Source organism: Vombatus ursinus, unplaced genomic scaffold, assembly GCF_900497805.2.
Source record: "Vombatus ursinus unplaced genomic scaffold, bare-nosed wombat genome assembly UNPS02012758.1, whole genome shotgun sequence".
NCBI classification, from domain to species: Eukaryota; Metazoa; Chordata; class Mammalia; order Diprotodontia; family Vombatidae; genus Vombatus; species Vombatus ursinus.
In genome coordinates, this window is record NW_020952536.1 from 1,554,215 (window position 1) to 1,568,457 (window position 14,243).

At 44.0% G+C, this 14,243-nt stretch overlaps 2 pseudogenes; both read left to right on the forward strand.

Annotated features, from left to right (window-relative positions):
* Positions 1-1,606: 1,606 nt before the first annotated feature.
* On the forward strand, positions 1,607-2,890 carry LOC114040189 (annotated as a pseudogene).
* Positions 2,891-4,148: 1,258 nt separating this feature from the next.
* LOC114040190 overlaps positions 4,149-14,243 on the forward strand; it is a 28,434-nt pseudogene continuing 18,339 nt past the window's right edge.

Below are 14,243 nucleotides of genomic sequence, written 5' to 3' on the forward strand. Positions count from 1 at the left end.
TGATTACTTCCTTGACTACTCTCTTTAATGATGGAAAAGGATCTCTTCCTTGTGACCACATTGATATCAATATGATATCCTTTCTTTTTATTTAAAAATATTTTCAAATAACAAACATTTATTTTCTCTCCCTTACTTCTTCTTCCCTTGATAAAATGAAAAAAAAAACCAACCCTTTAAACCAATATGCAGAGTCAAGCAAAACAAATTTCCACACTGTCCATGTAAAATTTCTGCCTCTTTCTGTATTTTGATTCTTTTCAGAAATGGGTAGCTTGTGTCATCCTGGATTATCTGGAATATTGGATGGTCGTGAATTGATCAGAGTTCTTAATGCTTTCCAAGGTGTTTGTCTATACAGTATTGTTGCTTCATTCACCGTGTTCTGCATGCTTCACTCTGCATCAGTTCATACAATTTTTCCCAGGATTCTTCTAAGACCATCACTTTCATCATTTCTTATGGGGCAATTCTGTTCCATTATGTCCATATACCATAATTTGTACGGTCATTCCTCGATTGATGGGAACTCTTTAGTTTCTAATACTTTTGCTACCACAAAAAGAGCTGCTACAAATATTTTTACATAGGAGTCCTTTTTCTTTTTCTTTGATCTCTTTGGGATAGAGGCAGTGGTGGTATTATTGTGTCAAAGGATATGCCCAATTTAGTAACCTTGGGAACATAGTTCCAAGTTGCCTTTCCAGATGGCTGAACCAATTTGCAGCTCTGCCAACAATGCATTAATGTGTCTGTTCCTCCCACAGCCCCTTCAACAGTTGTCGTTTTCTTCTATGGGGTCAACTTTCACAATCTGAGGAGAATGAGGTGGAACTGTAGAGCTGGTGTTTTTTTTTTTTAAAGGCAATTGGGGTTGAGTGACTTGCCCAGGGTCACACAGCTAGTAAGTATCAAGTGTTTGGTCTGAGGCCAAATTTGAACTCAGGTCGTCCTGGCTTCAGGGCCAGTGCTCTTGTAGAACTATTTTAATGTGCATTTCTGTAATTATTAGTGATTTGGAGCATTTTTTCATATGGCTATTTATAGTTTGAATTTATTCTTCAAAAATTCTCAGAGAACCAAAGATCATGGCACCTTTAAGATCCACTTTTGTAGGAAAAGAAGAAAAAGAAAGGAAAGAGAAAGTTTAAGCGAGTAGGGTGAGAGGAGAATGGGTCGTAAGCTAAAGACAGTTGGAGTCTGTTTATGCTGATGGTGTGATTGGAGGATTTGAAAGAAAAGGGCAGAAGCAAGATGGTGGAATAGAGGCATGAACTCAGTTGAACTCCCTCAACCTTCCCCTCCAAAGAACTTAAAATAATACCTTAAGTCAAAACTTGGATTAGCAGAGTGAGCAAAAGGTCAGGATTAGACCTTTTTCCATCCCAAGACAATGTAAGAGGTTGGATGGAGAGGTCTATGACATTGGATTGGTGATGTCAGGTTCGTTGTTTAAAATCAGTAAGCAGATATTTTTTACAGTATAGCCTGGAAAAGGTAAGCCACCTCTTTTCAACCCTAGAGCAGTGACTTTAAAGAAGAGCTAAAGGTACTAAAACTGGACCTCAGCTGAAATAAGTTTGCTTCTGAGACATTCTAATTCAGAATGTCTGCAGAATTGAGTGAAGGTTCAATATTGATTTCTCCCACTCTAATTGAAAAAAAAAATACTTTGAGAGTGAAGATAGAAGAGGACAGCACCTACAGACAGGGATCTAGTGTCCAGTGGAACAGCTGCCATGGTCCAGAGATCTTTTTCAGGCAATTTGGGTACCAAGATTCACCAGGGCCCTGTGAAGCCCTGAGTCAGCTCTGGCTGCTTTGCCATCTCTGATTTAGATTAGAGAGGCACACAAAAGAGTAGATCCTAGGGCTACCTGTCCTGGAGCAGTTCCTGACCATCTTGCCCAAGGAACTCCAGACCTGAGTTTGAGAGCATTATCCAGAAAATGGAGAAGAGGCAGTGAGCATTTTGGAAGATCTGGAGAGAGAGCTTGACGAACCAAGGCATCAGGTTTCATTCAGCGGTCAAGCCCAAGAAGACTTTATAGAGGGGATGGGACCTTAGGAAACAGCTGAGGAGTCATCAAATATGCAGTACCTGTCCATGGAGAATGAGCTTCAGTAGGAAGCCTGGGAGTTCCACCCCCTAAGACACAGTGATTGGTGATGCTGAAAATGGGGAGTTCCCTCCCAATCAGATTTCTTCAGGCATAGAACCACAGGACGATATTTCTGGAACCCTTAATATAGATATTACTCAGATTTCCAAATATGTTAAGCATAAGGACATATTTGAAAGAAAGCAGGGAAATCCCTCTCATAAAAAAAAAAAAAACAGTACAAATATGATGAATTTGTAAACTCATCAGCCAGTGCTCAGCCCTTATTCTTTTTTTTTTTTTGTTTTGTTTTGGTGAGGCAATCGGGGTTAAGTGACTTGTTCAGGATTACACAGCTAATAAGTGTCAAATGTCTGAGGCCAGATTTGGACTCAGATCCTCCTGACTCCAAGGCCAGAGCTCTATCCACTGTGTCACCTAGCTGCCCCTCAGCCCTTATTCTACACCAGAAAAACCACAGTGGGGAGGAACCCTATGAATGTGATGAGTGTGGGGAAGTCTTCAGCTGGAGTTCAGTCCTTATTCAACGTCAGAGAATCTACACTGGAGAAAAACCCTGTGTCATGAATGTGAGAAGGCTTTCAGTCAGAATTCTGAGCTTATTAACCATCAGAGAATCCATACTGGGGGAAAAACCCTATGAATGTAGTGAGTGTGAGAAAGTGTATAGTCAAAGCTCAAATATTTTTAGGCATCAGTGAAGACACAGTGAAGAAAAAAATCCTATCAATGTCATGAATGTATCAAAATATTCTTTGAGGGCTTGAGAGTTTTTCATAAGAAAAGAAGGTGTAATGGGGTGGGGGAAGGGGATCAGTTTAGTTTTAGTGGACTAAATAGTTGCTTCTTAACATCAGAAAAGCTCCTGTGGAAAATGAGTCACTATTTCTACTTCATCTATCTTTATGTTGTCACATCTTTCTATAGATTTTCAGAATGTTAACCTTGTTTTTCATATTTATTCCTACATTTCCTGTTTGTAAAATGTCTCCTCTATTTGCCTGTTTCAAAGCTCCTATGGCAGATGAGTAAATTGTTTCTGTATTGAGAATATGAGTCCCTTCAAAGACAGATTTTGTGAGCTATTAAAAATGCAACACCAAAACTCTACAGACCAACACAAAGCTGGGGGCTGGTCCAGTTACCAGAGATTGTGATATCGATGTCTTTGCTGCTAGACAGGCCAGTGACTGAGTTAGATGCAATACAGGTACAGATTCCAGTGTGATTCAGAGACACATTAGGAATAGAGAGCTGAGGTGTGGTCATCATCTGAATTCCTTTGAAAAACCAAGTGTACTGGGCAGGTGGGCTAGAGTCAGCAGAGCAGGACAACTCAAGAGTTGCCCCTATGGGGTAATTAGGGTCTGTGGGGACAATCATGGGGTATCCAGGCCATCTGGAGCAAAGAGCATGAGTCCATATTGAAATAAAGGGTGGGAGAAGGGGAATTTCCTCTTCTGTAATTCATCACCAGGGACCATTACATCTCCTTGACACTCCTCTGAGCTGGGAAATTCACAACTCATCCTCTACTTTACAGGCTTGGACTTGAGGTTCCTGAACTTGGAAGGTCTTAAGGCCTTCCCTAGCTCAGTGCCATGGCTGGCCCTGTTCCATCATAGATGGTAAAGCATGACATGACCAATCTGGGCCTCTAAAATCAAGAAAGATGGGAACCTCAGAGATTTGATCTTCAGCACTCAGGCAAGCGACTGAATTAGCCTGACCTCTGGGAACACACCACCAGGCTATAAGCATGCACCATGTAGAAAGAGAATTTACTCACGGGTAATATTCGGTGTGAATGGGTCACTTCTATTGACACTAACTGGGTCCCAGATTTCACACAGATAGTGTCTTTGTTCTTCCCTTGTGACATTGATTGTGAGTGCCCTATTACCTGGGAACAGTACTGTCCCGTCACCAGCTGGGGAGCCTTTGCATATGAACCGCAGGTATGTGAAATCTTGACTCTCAGACTGGCATGTCAAGGAGACGTGGTCCTTGTTCTCCACTGGGGCCATGTTGGTGCTGCTGATGGTGGGTTTGGATAGTGGCCCTGTGCAGAAAATAGACAGAAAATGACTGTTTGGTCCTTTTCCTTAACCTTTCAACCAAGTATGTGGTTTGGAAGTAGCCTCTGTTAAGACCTTGGCAAAGCCAAAGATGAGGCCAAGAACCTGTGATTTCATTGGCATGGATACTGCTTTCTCTGATGCAGGTCACAGCTTCTCCAGTCCTCAGGAGAAAGTTCATCCCTGAGCTGCTATAGTTGACAACCACACTCATCTAGATCCCAAGCCCCTGGTGCTAAATCTTTCCAGGTTGAAGCAGGCTGGTCCAGTGATGACAGACTCCCTCATCCATTGCCCAGGCCATATTTGAGGGCTTTCTAGCTTGGCAGGACCTGGGAGAATTTACGATCCCTTGGCCGGGACCTCATGAAGCTGGGGTCACCTCCACACCTTCAGGAGGATATTGGTGAAGGTCAGAGAGGATAGGCTAGAGACAGGACCATGGAGACCTGGTGCTCAGAGAGGAAAACATTGCCTTACTTCCAAAGGAAAGGCAGAAATTGGGAATAGATCAGTTAGCAGCAGTATACAGAAGGAAGAGTCCTGGGCTAGAAGTCAAGAGACCTGGTTGAAGTCCAGGGGTTTCTTACCCATAATAGCATCTCCTGTGCCTAGGACTGTGTGTTGCCCATAGGGACAGTTCATATACATTTACAGAATATTCTTAAATTCCCTGCTTTGGGCTCTCCACTTTTCTTAGGAGTTTTCTCTCCTACAAAAAGAGAATTTTGAAGGTGATCTTCTTCAAGGCCCCTCAGGCTCAGATATGCTGTTGTTATAATAGGAAGCTAAGCCAAGGAGACTGACTTTCCATGAGCCTTCATGCCCCAAGGAGGGCCCAGACACCGGCATTTCCTTGTCCCTGGTTTCTCTGCAGTTAGCAGACCAGCCTGGCCAGTGAGAAAGGTGTGTGTCCTAGAATAATCTCTGGGGCAAATTCAGCAGGCTCACCAGACTCTCTCCTTGGGTCTTCCTTCCCCAGCTGTCTAACGATTGATTTCCAAAGAGGAGTAAGTTAGAAGTATTTGAGTTTTCCTGACCTTCTTTCTTCCACATTTTGGTAGAATTTAACTCCCTCCTTTGGTCCTTTTTGGGGAGTTCAGGGTGAGGGAGAGTGTGCCTCATGTCTTACAGAGATCCTGAGAGAGCCTCTGATCCAGCAATGCCAGTGCAAGGAGCCGACTCCTCGTGAGTCAGGAGGCTTTCAAGGCCAGCAGCAGCAGGGAAAGGGAGGAGAACCTACCAACCCAGAGACCTTATGTTCTTCGAGGGAGATGCCACAGAATCCCAGAAGGCATTTTCCTCCCACAGCATTCCATGAGCCCTTCGGTCTCAGGGCATCCCTGTGGAAAGTTGGAGGGAAGCCAGTTTCTCTCAGCTTTCCTTTCACTCCACCCTGGATGATTCAGGCCACCAAAGCAATCTTAAGGCTAGATTTCACACCACTCCCTTTTAGACAAAATACTCTAGGAAACTTGGCTTCCACTGCAAAATTTTCAGAGAAAAATTTGAGTCAGAAGGATGTTCTGTGGCCCCATGTAATTCATTTATATCTGATAGAGAATTCCTGGGAGTTCAGGTCTTTTTCCTTCCTTCTCTCATCATCCCCTTCCATACATCTGCACTGGGGGCTATCCTGGAATACTCTTCCTGTCAGGTTCAGCTGGGCTTCCACCTCCTCCAAGAAGCCTTTCCTGATGCCCCCTGCCCCAGCTGTCAGCCCCCTCCTCAAATTACCTCACTTTTTCCTTGGCCCTTATCATACCCTACTTTGTATTAGTCTCACTTGCATTCCCCTTAGCATACTGCAAGCATCTTTAGGAAGGAGATGTCTGTACTCCCAGTGCCCTAGGCACTCTCCTTTGTACATACTTGCTCTATAAATATCTGTGAGCAATGATAAGAGCTATGGGGCAGCTAGGTGGTGCAGTGGATAGAGTGCCAGGTCTGAAATTAGGAAGACCTAAATTCAAACTCGATCTCAGATACTTACTTATCTGTTGACCCTGGGCAAGTCACTTAACCCTGTTTGCCTTAATTTTCTCATCTGGAAAATGAGGTGGAGAAGGAAAAGGCAAACCACTCTAGTGTCCATGCCAGAAAACCCCAAATGGGGTCATGGAGAGTCAGACATAACTGAAATGACTGAACAGTAACAATAAGAACTAGCATTTATAGGACTTTAAGGTTTGCCAAGAGTTTTTCATCTGCTCTCTCATTTAATCCTATGATGAAAAGTCCAAGAGACATTGTTTCTGGGTAATTAATAATCAATTTATTAATTATGTCTAGCAAATAATAAGTTGAGGTCAGCCGCTCTCTCTGAAACCAAAGACAAACTCCAGGGGCTGCTGAACATTTATATATCCATGGAAGAGTGGGTATTTCCAACAAGTAGAAATAAACTCTGATTGGTTAACAGCTAATGAGAGAATGAATATTATAATCAAAGGTGGGCCTATTCTAACGAGGGGCTGGGTACAAAACTGATCACAGCAGTCTTGGACAAAGAGACTCACACACACACTTATTTATGTGTACATTTGCATGTATGTATGTAAGGATATGTGTATATATGTGAATATACACATACACATACATACATATATACACATACACAGAGTATATACATACATATATACACATACATACACATATACATATATACAGAATAGAACAAGTGTTTCTTATAGAACAGTTTTGGCTAAGATCTAGTAAGGCTGGCAGGCTAGAAAATGTGTCTCTTCAGATAAGGAGAAAGTGTGCTTAAGTTGTTACAAAGGAAAGAATGTATCTTTGGCATGGTCATTTACACTAGACTAGAGGAAATGGTTTCTTCTTTATCAGTCAGTTAACCAACATTAAGCCCCTGATCCAGGCTCTTTTAGGTAGGATAAAGAGAAAGGGATGAGTTCTTGGCACTATTCAAAGAGTCTCAAGAATTTTGTTGCTTAATTGTAAAGTAATTAGTGGGAAGGGAGGTCAAGTTCAGCACTGACACAGAAACATCCGGTACAAAGGGATAGAATTACAATAACAGCAAATATACGAGGAAGTGGAACCAGTGATGTTCTTCCCCAAATCCACTTTCCGCAAAACTGTGCTGATCTCCAGCCCTGACTCAAAGCACTGAGGCTCCCTTGTCTTTGGGGCCTTACTTGCCAGGCGTGTGACCACAGGCAAATCCCTAGCTCTCTCTAAGCCCCAGTTTCCTTCTCTGCAAAATGAGGAAAACAATAGCTTTACTGGTGTTGTCACAGGGCTGTGGGGAAGAAATTGACTCCTCAGCTGGCTGGTTTGTAGTCTGCCCAGCTGCCAATAATCAAGGGCCACCCATTCCCCTGGCCAGATTTCCCCACAATATTTCAGCACTGATTCCCATCTGACTGCTTGAGTTTTGGACATTCTTGGTTGAACAGGCAGCCTTCCCTTTTTCTGTTAGCTCATTTTCCAGCCTGTTTCTCGACTTGAAATGTTATATTATGTATCACCTATATCTAATTGCTCGTCTTCTCAATGAGGGGGAGGGGAGAGAGGGAGGAAGAGAGTTTGGAACTCAAAATTAAAAAAAAAAACCCAAATCTTAAAAATTGATTTTACATGCAATTGGGAACAAATATTTAAAAACACCCTTATGTTAAAGTTGATCTTTGCTCCTGGAATAGAGGGGGCAACCATCCCAAGTTTCAGATTTTTCATGTTGCTGTTTTCAGTGCTAGTTCTGGGGGTCTGTAAATTTTCAGAGCTTCCTAAGAAGTGTGATCTAAGGAGAGGTGTGGCCACTGCTCTCCTGGCCCGTGCTCTGGTCTTTACCAGGAAGGGACCTTGTTCTACTGTAGCTATAAGTGCTAGAGATCCTCTTGACCCTGGAATCACCTCTGGGCAATGCCATAGGGTCCCAAACCCAGCGCCAGCAAAGGGTTCCCAGTAACCTCTTTCTGATCAGTTGTCTGATCACCTTACCATCTGTGAGCTGAGAGCTCCCAAAGCTGCCACCAGCACTGCCACCAGTCACCTCCAAAGCCTGATGTTGGTGTTGTAGCTCTGGGCTGCACACTGCCCTGGTATCACAGACCTTTCCAGCTCACCTCCTAAGTTGTCTTGGGCTGGAAAATGTCTCACATTGACCTTTTGTTGGCCCTGCCACTCCAGAATTTGATCTGAGGTGTTATTTTTAAAGCTGTTTGGAGGGGAATGTTGGCAGAGTTTAGCCCAGTGCTTTCTCTACTCTGCCATCTTGGCTTGGCTTCCCAGACCTTTTGCTTTCAAACCCTCCCTTCATCCACAGTGTCAGTGCAAACAGACTCCTTTCTTTAGCTTTCTACCCATTCTTCTCTCATCCCTATTTGCTTAAACTTTCTCTCTTCCCCTTTTCTCTTCTTTTAAAAAGTTCCTTCTGATTTTTTCTCTCTCGCTCTACAAAAGCAGTTCTTAAGGGTGCCGTGGTCTTTGGTTCTCTGAGAAATCTGGATTGTTTAGAGGTTCTTTACAGAGGGTACCTCTAATGAACCTGGTAATGAGGGGCAGTCTTAGTTTGAAAGTCCCCACAGCACCAATTATCTATTTCTCTTAGTTCTAGTTCTTCAAGACTAGTTTTTATTTAATTTTTTTTTATGCATGGGCAGCTGCTAATAATCAAAAATAATCTGGTCACAACTATCTAAGTACCAATTCCAGTCTAAATTGAGCCTTGCCCCTTGGGTTTTGGACATTCTCTGTTGAATAGGCATTTTTCCTGTATCCCAAGTTTCCAACAGCTTGCTGAGGTGGGAGTTGGTAGGAGGTTTCCTCTGTGCCAGTCCCAAATAGATACCAGTATCCTTCTGCCTTGTGGCAACCTAGTATTGGGCAAGACCACCTACTTAACAGTATACCTTTTCTGCCTGAGTCACTCCTTTGCTCACAAATGAGAAAGAATCAGTTTGAGGTTTGGAAGCTATTTCTCCTTATCCTTCCTGAGCTTGGGAAGTTTAATTCTCTGACTACTTCATGGTTCATTAACCACTGAGAGAGTTCAGTCCAACACACTATTGGACAAGTGTCTGAGTGTAGGCTGTGGTGTTGAATGGTGAGTTCACCCAGTAGTAGTCATACCAGAGAGTGATCCCTTTGTGGTTGATGTGAGTATTAAAAGAAATCTTGGTTCAGGACTCATCCCAGTCAATTAAGGCAAACTCAGGAGATAAGACAAAAGTAGTTTGTTTTTTTTTTAAGCATACCAAGGCAACTTGCAGTAGGAGTGTGACAATGGGTAGAATTCAAATTTCAGGCTGATTGAGTACCACACCCAAAAGGTCAAACAAGGTTAAAATATGGGTGACACAAACTGAATTCTACCTCACTGGCTGACTTCACACATTTCCAAGAAAAAAAAACAGCTTGGGAATAAGTTGAATTCAACTTCACTGAGAGATGAAGCAAGAGTTAGAGGGGAAAAGAGCTAACAATTAAATCATAAGTCATTAAAATTAAAATTATAATTGAGAGCACTAGAGGAAATGAATGGAAAAGGAACAAGAGTGCTAGATGAAGAATTAGAAAAGAAGTGAGAGCTACAGAAGAAAAGAAACCTGAAAATTTTTGGCACAAGAGATACAAGTCTTGCCCAAGCAATAGATTTCTGACTCTGTAAGACAACAAGAAATATTAAAATAGTCAAAAGAATTAAAAAATAGGAAGTATCTCATATAAAAAATAACTGAACTGGAAAACCAATCAGGGAAAGATACATGACCTGAAAGCAGACTGACCCCCAAATCTCCTTCCTTTGGAATGAAACCCGGAACATCTCTTACAGTGACAAAGTGTACCACTAAGCCTTTGGATAAGAAGGTTGACATCTTTAAATTTAACTCCTCAAAACTGGGTGTTAATAAGTTGATTTTGCAGCTGAGCATTGGGACATGACCTCTTGATGCAAAGAAGGCAGGCTGCCTCATTGGAAAGACAGCAGAGGAAAGCCAGGCCAGTGAGGAGAAATCCATAAAGTAGATGGAGTGATAGCATTTGGCTCTAGACAAGCAGATGGGGGAAGAGGCTGAGTGAACTGAGTCAACTGAGATGGATTGGAGAGAAGGCTCTTACAAGCGAAGGAGGAAGCTACCGTGGCCAGGGATGCAGTCTGAGGCAGAAAAGGCCCAGATACAGAAAAGGAGGCAAAGCTCTTAGCTCAGAAGCCAGCTGAGGTCAAACAGGAGATGCAGCAGGTCAAGGCCACAGCCATTAGGACAGAGGAGGAAAAACTCCCAAGGGAGCAGAAGGCCCTGGAGGCCAAGATGCTGGTGCTGATGATGGCCCAGGAGGCAGGGAGGAGAGCCAAGGAGGCTGATCAGAAGATCTTGGAAATCACCAGCAAAGCCCCCTGTGAGCTCCAGCACTACAGCCCTGCCACCCAACAAGGCCAGCTTCAGTCTCATTGGTGAGAGCCCATCTTTGACCTCAAGGATTCTGACATAAAGGACACTGAGGAAGAGGAAGTGGAATGCCTGGAGAAGAGCAAATGCCTGTGGGGACAGCTCTTGAGAGCTGAAAGAGAGGGAGATGGCCGGGGTATTCTGACCGAGGAGACCTCTGCTGGGGGTGGGGGTGGGGGCGCGTCAGCGAGCGCCACCCCAGTGATGGAGGCCTCTCCTCATCTGCGCCTTACCGCTCACCTCGAGTGGCACAAAGTCCACAGGGACCTTCTCTGAAGACCTCGAGGAAGTGCCCCAGCCAACCCGGGAGTGGCCACTCCTGCGTGGGCGATCCCTGGACATGCTGGCTGGACAACGAGGAATTCCTCAAACTTTGCTCCAGCCAAGTGGTGGCCCCAGCACCAGCGATGTGCAATGTTCGTGAATTCCAGCCCCTCCAAGGACTTCTTATGTGGCTTTCAAGTTCAGCCCTATGGATTTTAAAAAATCAGGCAGTCTCTTTTGTCTTGTTGTGATAGCCCATGTGGTCTTCAAAGACACCTTGGTACATAATTTTTGCTATATGCAGTATCAGCTGAGTCCTCCAAGGGGAGAGGGGAAGCGGATAAGAGTAAGGACATCCAAGTAGATGGGATAGGTGAAGCCCTTCTGTGCACTCTTCACCTGAGTGCTTTCATGACACCTTTCCAAAACACCCAAAGTCAGCAAGATGAGTGGATTTGTGCCGCTGCCCAAACCAGGCTTTCAGAAGAGTGGAAGATCTAGACTTGCCAGAGCAGCTCCTCACTTGCCCGGCTTGTCAAGGAAATGCCTTCATGCTGGTGGCGTGGAGGGCTGGAGAAGCGAGAGCCCCCAAACAGGAAGGCTTTTGCCATAGTAAAGGGGAGAGGAGCTGAGGGTGTCACAAGTAGAAGCTGAGTTTTCTGTAACTCATCTACCATGTGCCACACACTCTACTAAGCAATTTACAAATGTCATCTCATTGAGACTTACAGCAACTCCGGGAGTAAGTGCTATAATGATCTCCATTTTATAGTTGAAGAAACTGAGGCAGACGGTGGTTAAGTAACTTGCTCAGGGTCACCCAGCTAAAAGTCTGAGGCCAGATTTTAATTTAGAGTATTCTGACTCGAGGCCCAGTGCTCTTTTGACTGCACCAGTTCTCACAAAGAAGTTCCCAGTTGGAGTTTGGATGGTTGGGAGGTTGGTGGGGCTGCAAACAGAACTGGAAACGTAGCAGTAGCAGCAGCAACTTCAGGGGCAATTAGCCCAGAGGCAGTAAGGGGAAAGAAAAAGTAATCAGACGTAGATTAGATGTCATTCGCTCCTAGAAATGGATGCAGAACAGGATTGTGTTTCAGTGCTGTGTTGTGCAAAATTGACTCTGAATCATAGCTCCATGTCGGAATGTAATCAAAAGAGAGCATGGGGCGGAGTCCAAGTTCCAAGGTAGAAAGGATCAGTAATGCTCATTGGCTGCAGAGGAGCAGGGACCCTTCCTGATGAAGGACCAGACCCAGACCAGGAGAACAGTGACCAAATGTCTCCCATGATAATACCACCTTGGGAGCACCAAAAACTTGCAGACCCCAGAACTAGCTCTGAGAACAGCTGCACAAAAAAGCCTGAAGCTTAGGACAGTGCCTCCCCACCCCCAGGTGAGTTGAACCCAACTTGAACATAAAGTTTCAAAGTCAAGAAAGAGGCTAGAGGTCTTTGTCAGATACTTATCGCTGTAAAGTTTTTTTTTTTTTAAATATTACTTAACTGTTGATGATACCTTTTAGCAAAATGTAGTTTCCCTGATTATCCCTTTTAACTAGTTTATTTTTGCTTTTGCTTTCGCTTTGCCTGAGATCGTGGACACCCAATCTTGCTTTTTTCTAATTTTAGCTGAAGCACATTCGATTCTGCTCCAGTCCTTTATTGTAACTCTGTATATGTGTCTTCCTGTTTAAAGTGTGTCTCTTGTAAAGAACGTATAGTTGGTTTCAGGTTTCTAATCCATTCTGCAATCTGCTTCTGTTTTATGAGTGAGCTCACCTCATTCACATTCAAAGTCGTAGTTGCTAACTGTATTTCTCTTCATCACATTTTCTTCTCTTTCTTCTTCTTTTTATCTTCTCCTTCCTCACAAATTTATTTGCTGCTATCCACTGCTTCCCTTCATCTGACCTCCCTTTATTTTTCTCCCTTTCTCTTGTCCCTTCTTCTCCCATTTCCCTATTGGGTATGTTACATTTCTATACCCAACTGAGTGTGTATATGATTCCCTCTTTGAGCCAATTCAGATGAGAGTGAGGTTCAAACATTGCCTGCCACCTCCTCCATTCCCCCCCCCCCATTTTAAAACCTCTTCCTTGAGGGCCTTTTTAATGTGAGATAATTTTCCCATCTGCCCCTCCTCCCAGTGTATCCCCTTTTTTGCCCCCTTCCTTATTTTTGGAGATCATACTAACATAATGGACTCACATCCATGCCCTCTGGTTATATAAACTCCTTTTCAACTGTCACAATAATGGTAAAGTTCTTGGGACTTTTTACAAATATCATCTTGTTTGAGAATCAGAACAACTCCAGTAGGTAGGTGCTATAATGATCCCCATTTTATAGTTGAGGAAATTGAGGCAGACAGTGGTTAAGTAAGTTACTTAGGGTGACACAGCTGATAGGTGTCTGAAGTCATATTTTAATTTAGGGTTTCAGGACTCCAGGCCCAGCAATCTGTTGACTGCACAACTTATCACACAAATTTCCAGTTAGAGATTGAGTGGGAGGGATGTTGGTGGGGCTATAAATAGAATTTTGTGACTATGGAGTTTTGCTTTGGGAGCTCTCAGCTCGTAAATAAGAAGGAGATTGACAAAAAACTAGCCAGAAAGAAATTACAGGGCACCCTTTGCTGGCTTTGGATGCAGGATAAGAAGGTGTTTGGTAACAGAGTTGAGTCACAGTTCCAGGGCAGAGAAGAAGCTGGCATGACTGCTCACTCATTGAGCGATTTCTGTTCCAGCACCTGAACTCCCTTCCTCTTTGTCTAAAGGTTCCCATGGGCCTTTCCCAGACCAGGCACCCAAAGGCTTAGAGCTGGCAGAGATCAGAGGATGCTGGGTCTCAATCTGGAGGGGCCTTCACATTCATCCAATGTACCCTCTTATTTTGCCAATGGAAAAAAAAAGGCTCCCAGGGGCTGAGTGACTCGTAAAAGTTCCATTGGATACTAAACAGTTGACCTAGGGCTGGAACCTAAGGGTCCTTATTCTGAAGCCAGGTTCCCTTCAACACACCCCAAATTTTCTCTCTGAAGGATGTTGTCTCCCTGTAGACATGGGGGTAATTGGCAGAGGGACAGCATTGAGCTCAGAGCTGCTTTCCTTTGGGCACGCCCTTCCTTAGGTGCCTTAGGGGGTACCCTGGGGGCCTGCATGGAGCTTCATTGGCAAACCCAGCCTCCTTTCAAAATCAGAGCCCCTGCCAAGGTTGGGCTCCTTTTTGGTGGGTGGTGGCAGTGTTCCCTTGCACAAAACTCCCCTGGAGAGGTGCATGGACAGGGCATCTAATGGGGAGACCCAGGACATCAACAGTGCTCTGCTTGGGGTGTGAGAAGCTTGTGCTCCCATAGGGTCCCT